Here is a 15755-nt window from a genome sequence, read left to right as displayed (position 1 = left end):
TGGATACATTACCAGAATGATTGCAGATGGAGATGGGGCATTCTGGGAGCGATGTGCTCATGGAGTCGGTATGGGTCGGACACAACTCGATTGCATAAGACAAGACGAGACAATCCTCAGCCAGTTGGAGCCCTCACTATCCAGTTAGGGTCCCTCTTGAGAATCTAAGAGCACAAGATGTTGGGCTGGCTTTAGTCCATCAGTGGTATTTATTAAGTTCTTATTGTGTGCAGAGCACTAAAATAAGCACTTGGGAGAGCACGACAGAGTGGGTAGACCCGATCCCTGCCCTGTAGGGGTTGTACTAACAGACTCGACCTGCCTTCTAGGAGTTTCCATTTTGACAGGCACCTTTGATAAGCCAGGCACTTTCCAAATAATGGGGGAGTGGATTTGTTTTTGTTTTTTTTTTTAATTTTTATTTTCATTCTTCAAGGGGTCAGGGAAGAAAGGAAGTTCATTTGCAGGAAGGAGAACTGAGGAGGCTTCAGGGACAATAGGGCAAAGCAAGGAATCTGTGACAGGAGAAAGAGAAATCAAGAGGAGATTGAGAAGAATCCCCGAAAACAGAAAGATAATATCCAAATGGCAGGATGCCGAGTTCCATAGACATCCAGCTGTTCAGTCCTAATCTAGCTACTGCCTTCAGTTTCTGCTTTCCTCTCCAAACCAAGAAAAAGGGAATAAAGACAGTATGTCCCTAGGTTCTGTCTTGAGAAAGCCACTTTGGCTTGGTTTTAACACTCCTAGAACAAGACATGGTGTTTCTTTTTGATTAGTCAGGGACACTTACACAAATACTCAAGTTTTGAAGGTGTAAGCAGAAGTATCTGCAAAGAACATTTAGGGCACATGCTAGAAGAGGAGACATATTGAAAGCAAACTTTGAATGTCTAACTAGCTCAAGCTAAATTAAAAAAGCAAAAGGGGTTCAAATCAAGCCCTTCAAATATGCAACTGCACTAGCAGTTACAGAATTGTGTTGTAGCCCATGTAAAACAAGATTGTGAAGCAAGCAGAAGGTGAAAGTTGTAGTTAAGTTCAGAGGGATGTGGGATAGAAATGTTTGGGATTGCAGATCATCAGATAGGGATGCAGCATAGCCTGACTACATGTTCTGAGTCATGGAGATCTCCAAAATGTAGCTCCAACACAGATCCAAGTCTTGAGCCCTGACAGTTAAATCTTGATTGATTCACAGATAGACAAGTGAGACACTGATAAATGGTTTTCATTACCGCTTGCACAACTTCCACCAGTTTTGATATGCATTTTTTCATCTTTTCCGACTCACACTATGGGTTGTGACTGAACAATGAAACCACCTTCTTTAAAGCGCTGTGCAAGGTACCCGGAGGCAGGAACAGAGCATACCAGCCTCAAAGGAAAAATCCAGACATTTCTGATCATTCCCTTGCGGGAAACTGGGAGCAGCTAGATTTTATCACACCTGTAGGCTAGTAGAAGTTTTTAAGAGTTCATGTTTTGGTAGAAATTAGGGTGTGTGCTTGTTTTTAACAACTATAGTTCATCAGAAGTTAACTGAACAAAGGCTCTTCTCTACCCGTCTACCTTGATGTTCTTCTCTCTCTGAAACCCTTATTGTGATAACATCTGGAAATCAGGTCTGCCTCCACTAGCCAGGGTGGAAAGGAGAATCACAGATGTTTCTTTTGGGTGGTGGGGCACCCAAGGAGAATCACAGAATCATGGAATTTGGGAAGCATCTGCACAGCCAGTTCTGTCATTTTGGTAATAAAGAAATATATTTTGGCAGGATTATCCAGTCTGACTCCGTGGGCAATCCCAGATTTGCAAAGACATTGTGCAACCTTCTGCTTGTGTAGACAAGGCTTTATTTTAGTCACCTGGTGACTTGTCTCCCTAGGAGATGATGTTTCTGCTGACCTGGTGGGGAGGCTGAAAACGTAAACTATTTAATGATCAGCATAATCTAGAAACCCTTTTAAACACCAGGCAGTAGTCCTTCTTAGATTATGGGACAGGGACTGTATTTAATTCTCACCAGTGTATGCTTTACCAGTCTTCGCTTATTTGTTAATGGTATTTGTTAAGTGCTTACTCGGTGCCAGGCACTGTACTAAGCACTAGGGTAGATATGTGTTAATCAGGTTGGACATAGTCCAGGACCCACCTGGGGCTCACAGTCTCAATACCCATTTTACAGATGAGGGAACTGAGACACAGGGAAGTAACTTGCCCAAGGTCACACAGTGGTTAGTGCAGTGCTCTGCACCCAGTAAATGCTTAATCGATGCAATTTACTATTTAGGATGTATGAATGCTGAAGCTGAGCCCAGCAGAGGCTTAACGATAGATGAAACTTCTGCCACTATCTGGGATGAAGCTTAATAAAGCCAAGAAATTGGGTCATTAAAAATGTTTTTTTGTCTATTACTCAGTGTTTTTGTTTGCAGTGATTGCAGATAATGTGTCCCACAGCTGCAAGATCTCTGACTATTGAGCACTTATCCAGGGAGCAGGCGCTGCACATTTAAACGGCATGCATTCCAACAATATCTTGGTATACATATCAATAATTTCTCCTGGCCTGAGACTGTGGATAGTTTTGAGGTGACACTACACCAAAATAGCTACTCCCACTCCTAGATAACAGATGACTAAGTAGTCAGGTCTGGCTTCAACTGAAAGAAGGAAAAATGGAGTAAAGTTACTGAGAATTAAAATTCAGGAATGAATGTGTCCGAAACCGAAAAAAAAATCAGAAGGACACCAAATAAGAGGGAAAAGGATGAGTGACTGGTCTCCTACATTCTATAGGTGTGGGAAAAAGGCAACTTGCTCTGAACCTTTGGAATTCAAAATGCTCCAGGCCCCTAGAGACAGATGAACACTGTGGGTCTCTTGTTAACCCCAGAGTGAATTCCCCCTGAAACCAAAGTTTTCCTTTTGTTTGTGATGCTATGGTCAAATGAAATTTAAAAGAAGAAACACTAGAGGATTGAGACCTTTCTGAAATGTAATTATATGGGAATCAACTAAGTTTCAAGGGACAGCAGGTTTTTGTCTCCCCTTACCTTTCCTTTAGAGATAATTAAAGTGACGTATGAAATTCCTTTATGTGAGCTTAAAATGCACTTCAAATAGTCCTTCATTACAGTTAACCACTTTGCTGACATTTCTTTGGCTACCATAAAGCCTATATGTTCTTGGACAGTCAAGAGCCGATTTATGACTTATGCTAGTTAAGATGATACACAGCACAAAGCTTTTACAAACACTGAAGTGGAAGTAAATTCTAATTTCTAAATGACAGCCTCCCTTAGTCCTTATCTTAGCCCCAGGTTATCCAGAAGCATGTGCGTGCTACATGTCTGGGCACAACAGAGCTGAGTTATCTCTTTCATGCCTTGAGTCAGATTTTTGGGTGTGAGGGCAGTGGACAAGCCAGGAAATACCAACAGGGAAGTGTTAAGACACTAAGGATGTTACCATACATTACATGTAGAAGTGGACCCTTTGAATAAGCAGATTTCAACTTTTCCATTCAAAAACTGAAGTTTAGTAGTACAAACTATTGATGCTCATTGTCTCTATGTGCCTCCTGTCACCTCCATGCCGCCTTCTCCACCTCCGTCAACTACTCCCACCTCGGAGGTCTAAGGTACCACGGAACCTGCAACAGCATTATCCTCTCGTTCACCTTTTGACTCTTCTAACTGCAGACTTTCACTTCCTTCAAATGCTGTCGCTCACCACTACTCTCCCCAGCTTCAAAGCACATCTTGGAGGGCACATCCCCTCCAAGACGCCTTCCCCAACTAAGCCGTCTTTTCCCTGATTCCCTCTCTCTTCTGCGTCATCAATGCATTGGATATTTACCCTTTGGGCATCCAACCCCCCGGCTCTCAACACTCTCTGCTACTCTCCCATCCTTCCCAGCGGTATCCTCAGAGGAGCTCTCCTCCCTCCTCTCAAGTGCTACTCAGGCCACCTGTGCTTCTGACCCCATTCCCTCTCATCTCATGAAATCTCTCGCTCCATCCCTTCTCCCCTCCTTAACTTCCATCTTCAACCACTCACTCTCCACTGGTTCCTTCCCCTCTGCCTTCAAACATGCCCATGTCTCTCCCATCCTAAAAAAAACCTCTCTTGACCCCACCTCACCTTCTAGTTATCATCCCATATCCCTCCTACCATTCCTTTCCAAACTCCTTGAACGAGTTGTCTACATGCGCTCCCTAGAATTCCTCAACAACAACTCTCTCCTCGACCCCCTCCAGTCTGGCTTCCGTCCCCTTCATTCCACGGAAACTGCCCTCTCAAAGGTCACCAATGACCTCCTGCTTGCCAAATCCAATGGCTCGTACTCTGTCTTAATCCTCCTCGACCTCTCAGCTGCCTTTGACACTGTGGACCACCCCCTTCTCCTCAACACGCTATCTGACCGTGGCTTCACAGACTCCGTCCTCTCCTGGTTCTCCTCTTATCTCTCCGGTCGTTCTTTCTCAGTCTCTTTTGCAGGCTCCTCTTCCCCCTCCCATCCTTTTACTGTGGGGGTTTCCCAAGGTTCAGTGCTTGGTCCCCTTCTGTTCTCAATCTACACGCACTCCCTTGGTGACCTCACTCGCTCCCACGGCTTCAACTATCATCTCTACGCTGATGACACCCAGATCTACATCTCTGCCCCTCCTCTCTCCCCCTCTCTCTAGGCTCGCATCTCCTCCTGCCTTCAGGACATCTCCATCTGGTTGTCTGCCTGCCACCTAAAGCTCAACATGTCGAAGACTGAACTCCTTGTCTTCCCTCCCAAACCTTGTCCTCTCCCTGACTTTCCCATCTCTGTTGATGGCACTACCATCCTTCCCGTCTCACAAGCCCGCAACCTTGGTGTCATCCTCGACTCCGCTCTCTCATTCACCCCTCACATCCAAGCCGTCACCAAAACCTGCCGGTCTCAGCTCCGCAACATTGCCGAGATCCACCCTTTCCTCTCCATCCAAACTGCTACCCTGCTCATTCAAGCTCTCATCCTAACCTGTCTGGACTACTGCATCAGCCTTCTCTCTGATCTCCCATCCTCGTGTCTCTCTCCACTTCAATCCATACTTCATGCTGCTGCCCGGATTATCTTTGTCCAGAAACACTCTGGGCATATTACTCCCCTCCTCAAAAATCTCCAGTGGCTACCAATCAATCTGCGCATCAGGCAGAAACTCCTCACCCTGGGCTTCAAGGCTCTCCATCACCTCGCCCCCTCCTACCTCACCTCCCTTCTCTCCTTCTACAGCCCAGCCCGCACCCTCCGCTCCTCCACCGCTAATCTCCTCACCGTACCTCGTTCTCGCCTGTCCCGCCATCGACCCCCGGCCCACGTCATCCCCCGGGCCTGGAATGCCCTCCCTCTGCCCATCCGCCAAGCTAGCTCTCTTCCTCCCTTCAAGGCCCTACTGAGAGCTCACCTCCTCCAGGAGGCCTTCCCAGACTGAGCCCCTTCCTTCCTCTCCCCCTCGTCCCCCTCTCCATCCCCCCCATCTTACCTCCTTCCCTTCCCCACAGCACCTGTATATATGTATATATGTTTGTACATATTTATTACTCTATTTATTTATTTATTTATTTTACTTGTACATATCTATCCTATTTATTTTATTTTGTTAGTATGTTTGGTTTTGTTCTCTATCTCCCCCTTTTAGACTGTGAGCCCACTGTTGGGTAGGGACTGTCTCTATGTGTTGCCAATTTGTACTTCCCAAGCACTTAGTACAGTGCTCTGCATATAGTAAGCACTCAATAAATATGATTGATGATGATAATGATGATATTCACCCCCTCATCTGCCCCACAGAACTTACGTACATATCTGTATATTATTTATTTATATTAATGTCTGTCTCCCACTCTAGATTGTAAGCTCAATGTGGGCAGAGAATGTGTCTACCAACTTTGTTGTATTGTACTCTCCCAAGCACTTAATACAGTGCTCTGAACACAATAATTGATTTATTGATTGATTTTGGGCCTCAGCATAGCACTTCACTTCCTGTCACCCACCTGGAAGGACCTCTCTGGTGCTGGCTCAGGTCTCCCTCAAATGTCCAAAGGGAGATGTTAGACAGTGCTTCTCCAGGGTGTGAAGAGGGGATAAGAAGCAACCGGGCATAGTGGAAGGAGCACAGGGGTCAGAGTACCTGGGTTCTAATCCCAGTTTTGCCAATTCCTTGCTGGTGATCTTGGGCAAGTCACATCACTTCTCTGTGCCTCAGTTCTCCTGTTCTCCCACTCACTTAGACTGCAAAGCCATGTGGGACAGGAACTGTGTCCAATCTAACTTGTATCTACCCCGCCTCTTAGAAGAGTGTTTGCCACATAGTAAGTGCTTAACTAATACCATAAAAATCCTTTGCATTTGGAATATGCCACTATGTATTTCTGGGAAAAATTTTGGAGGTTTAAGGATCCAATTGTATCCCAGAAGAGACTGGGTGTCAATTTTGATGCCCAAGTGTCTCTTGCAGTATGAAGAGATTGGCTCAGCCAAATCCTTTTGCCTCTTTTTTGGAGCAACTCTTCTATATGAGGCCCACATGGCTCTGTGCATGGGCTCAAGATGTTTCACTTGGACATAAAGCAGTTTATATAGGCAGGAGATGCTGTGATTTTGCTTGGGAAAATAGGACTTACAGTCCTAGCACAAAGTCCACATGCCTTGCTTTGTTCTCCAGGCAAGACTGCTCTTTGCTGGGCCATTCACATTAAAGTTTTCAGCCTCTTCCTTCTGGGCTCTTCAATTGAAAATCTTTTTACTTTGCCTTTTAAAGATTCCTAAACTCTCTGGCTCTTTGAGTTATAACCTTCTGAATCTTTTCAATACATTTGTCTTTTCAATTTAGTTTGACTTAATGTTCTTTTGCTATATCTGAAAAACATTATGATGTGAGAAGTAATGTGGCCTAGGGGAAGGGGCACATCCTGAGAGTCAGAGGACCTGGGTTCTAATCCTAGCTCAGGTACTTTTCTGCTGTTTGACCTTGGGAAAGCCACTTAATTTCTCTGTGTCTCAGTTACCTCATCCATAAAATGGAGATTAAGACTGTGAGCTCTATGTGGGACAAGAACTGTGTCCTACCAGGTATCTTGAATCTACTCCAGTGCTTAATACAGTACCTGGCATGTAGTAAGCATTTAACAAATACCATGAAATAAATAAATAAATATTTATTAATAGGGATATTTCTTGATTTGTGGCTTGGAAAAACATACCTCAATAAGAGGAAAAGGAAAGCTTTGAAAGCCCAGTTCAGAAAGAGCTGAAAGCTTTCAAGTCCAAAAGGTAATAGAATAAAGAACTTGCATGTGGGCTGACAGTTCCTACAGATGAAATTTCGCTTACACCTTCAACTCTAAAAATGGAGTTTCTGATGGAAACCCATTATGCCTCCTTCCATGAATGCCCTTTTCTGGTGGCCCCATCCCACTTACTGGACTTACCCTCAGTCATGAATCCGGGAAGGACAGATCAGGGAAATGCTAAAAATTTGCTGAAATAGATCTTTTTCTTGTGGTTGAAGGAACAGCCAGTTGGAACCAAGGAAATGTTTTCTTAGGGTCGCAGAAAAGTCTGAAAAGCTGTTGGATTGTTTTTGGCACTCAACTGTAGATTATAGATATATCATTAGTATTACTAAGGTTGATGAGCTGGACTACGAGAGCTATTATTTCAGCAGTACATTCTTACCAAAATATACTGTAATGTCAGGCTTCTGTCTGTTTAGTTGTCTTAGTTTTTACCACATTAGTGTCATCATAATTACCCTCTACCATGAAAACTCCTTATAGGTTTGTCCACTACACACGCTATGAATTGGGTCAGGTAAATAGCATGCTGACTGTGGACAGAGCCTAACAAGGCAGGCCACTTACATCAAAGCTGCCCTTGAAGCCCTTTAAGTTCACAGATCAAGGTCAAGTTACCACAGTGGCTTCTTTCTCAAGTCGTTCGGGCCCCTCAGGAGGCACCTCAAGGTGACTTAAAGTGCCAGTGGAATTTTCCAAGGAGCCGTTAAGGCTCGACTAGATGGAGGACCCGAGGAGTTATCACTTGTACAAATTTCAGCTGAAAAACAGAGTGATTTTCTGGACTCCAGTAGTGCCAGCAGGGCTATTTTCCTTCTGGACCTGCCAAAACCACTAGATAGTTAAATGGGCTGGGTTTCTCTAAATTCCAATAATATAGCTCAAAACTAGCCAGAGTGAATTTTCCTAATTCCTCAATACTGAATTGTTCCAGGTCTACAAACCTCCAGCACACAGTTCATACCTCCAGCACACATTTCATCATAAGGAACTCTTGATTAGTCTAGAAACTCTGAAAACAGCGGTCTGTACTGGAAGAGACATCAGCCCTCCCAAGAACAACAACTCAAGCTACATTCCCCTAATATGGGCTCAGAATGGGGACTGTTGGAGGAAGGATGGGAGTAAAAGAGAAACAAAATACTTTTTGCAAAAATAAGTTAAACAATGAGCAACGGGAAACTGCTGTTGTTAAAACTTCAACGGACGATTCTTCTTGATATCAGATGACAAAGCATCAAAAAGATCCAACTACTGGGCAAGGCACATGTGCCTTTTGTTGGCTGTATTAAAAACCAAAGTTCACTCTGCACACACACTAAAATGCTATGATTCCGATGACTGGTTTGGTCAGCTCTCAGCAGAACTCAGCAGGACTCAAGTGCTGAATTCTAATTCCAGTGCAGGGGCCTGCCCCGTGATCTTGGACAGATCCCTCTCTGTGTCTCAGTTTCCTCATCCATAAAATGGGGATAAGATACCTGCTCTCCATGTCTTTCAGACTAGGGCAGGAGGTTCCATGTATGACAGGGACTGCGTTTTAATCTGATTTTCTTTTAGCTATTCCATAGGAAAAAAGTGCTTAATAAACACCATGGCTAGCTAACATTCAATGAACAGATGGGGTAAATAGGATTATCAGGGAATTAGGTGTCCCCCTCACTCACTTAAAATGATGATGGCATTTGTTAGGTGCTTACTTTGTGCCAAGCACTGTGCTAAGTGCTGGGGTAGATACAAGGTAATCAGGTTGTCCCATGTGGGACTCACAGTCTTAATCCCCATTTTACAGATGAGGAAACTGAGGCCCAGAGAAGTGAAGTGACTAGCCCAAAGTCACACAGCTGACACAAGTGGTGGAGCCGGGATTAGAACCCATGACCTCTGACTCCCAACCCTTCCCACTAAGAGGGTTGAGCCCCCACTTGCTGCATTGTACTGTGCTGGGCACTTGGGCAGTACAGGCTAACAAAGAGAAGTAGCATGGCCTAGGAGATAGATCATAGGCCTGGGAATCAGAAGGACCTGTGTTCTAATCCCAGCACCACCACCATATCTGCTAGGTGACCTTGGGCAAGTTATTTAACTTATCTGTGCCTCAGTTAGCTCATCTATAAAATGCGGATTGAGACTGTGAACCTCATGTGGGACGTGGACCGTGTCCAACCTGATTACTTTGTATCTACCCCAGCACTTGGTACAGTGTCTAGCACATCAATCAATCAGTCGTATTTATTGAAGCTTACTGTGTGCAGAGCACTGCACTAAGTGCTTGGGAAGTACAAGTTGGCAACGTATAGAGCCAGTCCCTACCCAACAGTGGGCTCACAGTCTAGAAGGGGGAGACAGAGAACAAAACCAAACATACTAACAAAATAAAATAAATAGAATAGATATGTACAAGTAAAATAAATAAATAAATAGAGTAATAAATATGTAGAAACATATATATATGTATATATATATATGTATATACAGGTAGCACATAGTAAACACTTAACAATTATCATTAAAAAAAATCCAAAGTGACAGATTAGCAGAGCATGTTGCTATTTGTCTATTTTCTGCTGCACAAGTCCACCCTATTAGGTATCTGTGGGAGAGCTAAAATCAAATATCCCAGGGGAGATCATACACCTAGGATTTTACCCGGAAGCAGGTCAATCACCTCTGAGTCATTAGATAATCCTCTTTCTGGATAGAATTGAGGGGTATTCATTCATTCATTCATTTATTCATTCATTCATTCAATCGTATTTACTGAGCACTTACTGTGTGCAGAGCACTGTACTAAGTGCTTGGGAAGTACAAGTTGACAACATACAACAGTTGGATATCTGAATTGCAGGTCTGTAGCTGGCCAGTAAAATGCCAGATTTCACAGCTCTTAGAGGACTTGGTTGTTTGATGATCAATGATTTGCTACGGTGCCAATTTAGAGATTAACAGATGTTCCAACAGCTTTGTCATAATAAAAGCCAGTACTTGAGCTGGCTGCAACTTCTAAGTGTTCCTCTTTAAAAATTTAGGAAGAAGGAAATCTTTTCTGTCTCGGAAATCCTGTGTAGTTTTCCGAAGTGGATCCCCACATTGTCAGTCATCTCATAAACAACAATTCCAAAGAGAAAAAGAATCTAGAGGAGGAGGTGATAAATTTGATTACAGGGAGAAGCCAAGAAAATATTCAGAGCTAAAGAAGTCAGTGGTGTCATCTGGGGGCAGAAGTCTCTCTGGCTTTTCCCTGAGTAAAACAACATTTCCTGAGCATGGAAAAAAGGCACAACCCATCTCTGAAAGGTTTGTATAGTGACTGGCTTTGATAGATGCTTCCAAGACAAGGCCCTAAAAGGTGCTGTAACTACCGGGTGAGGGTCCAGGAGATCGACAACAACACCAATTCCCCTTTATTTCCCATCTCATCCATCTTGGTGGGGATGGAAACTTATGACTGTTGGACTTTGCATTTTGTTTTGCTGGCTTGTTCCACTGGCTGGACTTTACAAACAAACAGCAAGAAGTCTCAAGAGTGAAATGTCTCGTCCTCGCTGGAATTCATCAGGACAAAGTGAGCTGAATGCCTCATGGTCTGCAGATGGAGAACTCCCCTAGGCCAAATGGCTCACCCTTAGGTTGAGCGGCTGTTGGAAAGTGTGATGAATATATGTCATCTTCAACTTGAGGTAACCAAACCAGGAAAGAAAAACTAGGGCCCGGCCCAGGCCCAGGCCTTGTCTGGCCTGAACTAAGCCAAGCCCCCTGGGGAATGGCATCACTTCTCAGCCCAACACCCAGGCAGGCCTGATCTTATCTTCAGGGAGAAGAGGGCTAGGTGTACCCATTGTGTTTAACATATGCAGTTGGACCTATGAACTGCTGAGATAAACGGTACCAGGCAGGGGAAAGGGGTTTTTCCTTTTGAGGAAAAAATTGGGCCAAGGCACGGATTGAAGGTCATATCAGGAGTTTTGTGACCAAGTGACAGATGGGTAGAATGCTGATCCAGGCAAAAGATAGCCTGAAATCTGTTTCCAAGAATGTGGCAAGGTGCAAGTCTCCAAGGTGAATCAATGGTGTTCAATGACTGCTTACTGTGGGCAGAATACTGTACTACGCATTTGGGAGGGTACATTCAAGTGAGTAGACCCGACAGCTGTCCTCAAAGAGCTTACTAATTTATCTGATGCCTTAGTGTTTTTTAAAGTGTGTGCATCAACCTTCTCACTTTTATAGCTTAGCTGAGACCAAGATCATAATAATAATAATAACAATAATAATAATAATAATAGCATTTATTAAGCACTTACTATGTGCAAAGCACTGTTCTAAGCACTGGGGAGGTTACAAAGTGATCAGGTTGTCCCACGGGGGGCTCACAGTCTTCATCCCTATTTTACAGATGAGGTAACTGAGGCCCAGAAAAGTTAAGTGACTTCCCCAAAGTCACTCAACTGACAAGGTAATCTTATATTGGAAGTTCATAGCATTTACATTTGATTTTAAGGCTCCCAAATTTGGTTGGGAAGAGAGAGGTAAAACCGTTAACATGGCCAGGTTGTCCGATCCTTGTGAGCAGAGATTGGGTCTACTTAGTGTAGTCTCCCAAGCACTTTCTGCAGGACTCTGCACAACAATAAGCACTTGATAAATACCAGTGATGCATTCACGTAAAGTTCTTCAGTTCAGTTTGGTGGGCAACCATCAGTTTCCCCCAGTAATTTGTAAGATCTCTGAGGTCCGGGATTATGCCTACTTATTCTATTCTAATTTCCCAATCACTTAGTACGGTGGTCTGCCCATAGGAAGGATTCAATAAATGCCATCGATTGATTGAAGTGGGCGAAGTAGAAGAATGGAAGCCGACATTTATGCTTTAATACATTAACACCTTTAGGGGGCACCAGAATACTGAGATCTCAGTGAGCTGAAAATCATTTATTCACTTCAATTTACACTGTTGGTCGGTGGTAGGGAAGGGAGGGTGGGGCAAGTCTGAACCCCCAAAGGTCTAGATGTAGATTTGGGGCTGTGGGGGGAAGAAACGGGAGGGTGCAAGAGATAGGGAAGGGAACTTGCTACAGTCCAGAGCTACTTCACAGATCAATGCCAAGCCCAGATAAATTCCAGAAGACCTTGGACAGATGGGGCAGTCCAACATCCCCCCCAGGGTGAGTCAAGAATGTGCCATCTCCAGGGAGGCCACCCCGTTCCCCAAGCTTTAAAGTTGACTCAGCCCACGAGAGTAGACGAGGCTGCCCCAAGCTTTAAAGTTGACTCAGCCCACGAGAATTCATTCACTCACTCAATTGAGCGCGAGAATAGATGAGCCTATCCATGATATCCAATGGTATAGCGGTTCCAGCTGGCACTTGCTTCAGGCTGAAAGGCCCCAAGTTTATTCGCTGTTCCCGGCATTGAAAAGTACCAGGTCACTCACACATTACTACTCCATAGGTCTTCATTAGCACTGCACATGATGGCAGGCTGAAAACTGGGGCCTGCTCAAAGGGTTCTATTTTTCAATCTAGAGAGAATCTCTCTAGACCATTCAGGCTAGATCTCGTCTAACATGAATTCATTAATATTGGCAACTATCCACACTGTTTGCTTCTGCTTACCAAGAGGTTTGAAGGTTAACCTCAAAAAGCATTTTCCATTTGCAAATGGACTCAAAGAGGTTCCAGAGGGTTTGCGGTCAGAGGCTCTCCTGGCTGGGAAGGAATGAAGCCAGGCTCGGTTTTCCTATCTCTGAAGCAAAGGGATGCCTAGTAGAGCACTAGCCCAACTGTCTTGTTTTGTCAGTGGCACATCCAAGTCCAAATCAGTCAATGGTATTTGAGCACTGACTGTGTGCAGAACATTGTACCGATCACATGGGAGAGTGCAATGGATTTGGTAGAAATCATCTCTGTCTTCCAAGATCTTACATCTTACATCTAGTGGGAGAGCATACATCTAGAGGAGAAGCATACATCTAGTCAGGGAGTTCATCTAGTCAGGGAGTTTACCATCTAGTCAAGGACCTCACCATCTAGTTGGGGAGCTTACCATTAAGTGGTGCAATGGTAATCCAATGGTAAATCCAATACAAATCCAATGGAAAAGCACAAATTATCCACTTAGATAAAGTGTCCAGGTGAGTTTCAGCCTCCACCAGTCAGCAGTGTAGTCACAGCCCTAGGAGAGAAATAGCATCTGGAGGAGAATGGTTGCCTGAGAAGCACCTTCTCTTACTTACCTCCTCTCTGGAATGGCGGTTGTGGTCTTGTGATTTCTTGTCACCAGGGGATTGAGACTCTTTGCAGTGCTGTCCCATGGCAGAGGTTTGGCAATTTCTGTGACTTGGGAAAGGGTTGGTGGTGGTGGAATTTCCAAATTGGATCAGCATCCTGCCAGACTTCTTTATTCCCTGCTAACCCATTGACCATTCCCAGCTACCTTCCTGACTAGTAAGGTGGGTTCCCTACTTGAGCAAGCACTTCTTTTAAAGGATAGTACCAATGCAGATGCCCACCCTGGGATGAATAACTGTGGGGGAACCACCAGTGCCATCTTAGAGAGTTTCACTTCTGGGCTCTTTCAAGGCACAATTTTACAGTTCTTAGAACACTTGGAAGAACCATTAGAAAGGTTGCATATAATGGCAGAGGATAGGACATTCTGGAGAAAGTATAACCATGGAGTCGCTATGAATCAGAAACAACTCGACAAGACTTAATAATAATAATAGAACACGGGGAGGTATCGTGACAGGTCAGCCAACTTTCTCAAAAGTGCTGTTGCTGTGGGACAAACTGACTGGCACTTGATCATTTCACAGGTGGCTTTACAAAGTGAATAACAAATAATCAGAGAGCCAAAGGTGTCCCAAAGCCTTTCATTTACAACGGGTGGTGGGGTTTGGGGAGGAGAGGTGTGGTTTGATTGCAAGTGGTGTGGTTTAGTGGATAGACCATGGGCCTAGGAGTCAAAAGGACATGAGTTCTAATCCCAGCTCTGCCACTTGTCTGCTCTGTGACCTTGGGTAAGTTATTTAACTTCTCTGTGCCTGTCACTTCATCTGTAAAAGGGGGATTAATACTGTGAACCCCCTGTGGGACGTGGACTGTGTCCAACCCAGTTAGCTTTTACTGTATGCCTGGCATATAGTAAGCGCTTAACAGACACCATAAAAAGACAATATCATTACTGTGTCTTTCATGGGGAGGGATACCTTTTCCCTCTCTCCAAGATCCAAAATGAGAATTATCTTCACAGGCCTTTCAGGGCTTCCAGGACAGAAACTCAATGTCAAAGACTTGTTTATTGGAGTGAAAAAGAGGAGGACTTTTTTAGGGTTCCAAGAATCACAACGTAACGGTCTAATGGGATGCTCTCCATTTCTCTTCAGATTGGCTGGCCCCAGAAGCTTAAATTTTCTCCTAGAGTCTATTCTCCCAGGTTTTCTGTCATATTGATGTGAAAATTTACTTTTATCAAGTAGATAAAATACTTCATTTGCCAAAATGAGTCAGAGTCTTCTACAAAACAGTGACTTGTTTTGAATGGTCAGAACATTTGTCAATTTAATTTACCCTCATTATGTTGATCAAGGATGTATCTATTTTTACTAGTGTTTAATATGTAAGCTGGGTTTCTGTTCATCTGTTCACTGTTGTCTGCTTTTACATTAGTCTGGAATTGGTTTAGGAGATGCCATACTGGATGTAGGAGGGTTGTGGATTGCACCCAAAGACAAATCAGAAAATTTCTCTCATGGGAACAGTAGAAATACTCCTGCGTTAGCACTCTGCAGAATCTTAGTGTTCTCTAGTGCTCAGTATAATTCAAAATCAGCAAGATGAGGGAGCAGAAGGACCAAGATACTCAGCAAACCACTAAATATCTCACCAGAGTGCTTGCCAGGCTGCCTGTCTACCCTCTTTTTCCTGGGGGATTTTGGGGACACTGGTGATCCTCCTGGAGTGACTAATGAAACATCATTTCCCTCTCCCCCCAGCAGAATCCACCCTGAGCTGTGCAGTCGGGTGGGCTGGATGGCATGCTGGACCCAAGCTCAGCTCAGCATCTGGACCCAATAAAAGCCTTATCAGGGGAGCCGCTTTCTGTTCAAGCCATACTGAGGTAAGCACCTTGCCCACTTAAACAGCAATCTCCTCTCAATGGGGAATGTCCCGTAAAGGAGGGGCTTGAGTACATCAGACAAAAGCCTGGGGCAAATGAAAAGTCTTTTCTGCCCAACCGCTGATCAGATTGGGCCTGGGAGACATGATGCTGACCTATTTCAATATATCTGTGCTGTACACTTGGGCAAATTTTGGTCTCCATGATGTTCTGGGAGTTACAATTCTGAGATAGCCACCCTTACCCTTACCCTTCAAATCACCCATGTTAAGGCCAAGGGTTATCAAACCTCCTGT

At 44.2% G+C, this 15755-nt stretch overlaps 1 protein-coding gene across 1 annotated transcript in view; it reads left to right on the top strand.

Moving 5' to 3' along the window:
• The window catches only part of NGF (nerve growth factor), a 74258-nt gene that overhangs the window by 54694 nt on the left and 3809 nt on the right, over positions 1 to 15755 (top strand). Inside the window, exon 2 of the mRNA XM_038749203.1 lies at positions 15338 to 15459. The gene's annotated coding sequence lies outside the window, so the exon portion shown is untranslated. The remainder of the gene's footprint in view (positions 1 to 15337; positions 15460 to 15755) is intronic.

This window comes from Tachyglossus aculeatus, chromosome 7 (genome assembly GCF_015852505.1).
Source record: "Tachyglossus aculeatus isolate mTacAcu1 chromosome 7, mTacAcu1.pri, whole genome shotgun sequence".
Classification (NCBI taxonomy): Eukaryota; Metazoa; Chordata; class Mammalia; order Monotremata; family Tachyglossidae; genus Tachyglossus; species Tachyglossus aculeatus.
This window is presented reverse-complemented; position numbering and strand designations above follow the sequence as displayed.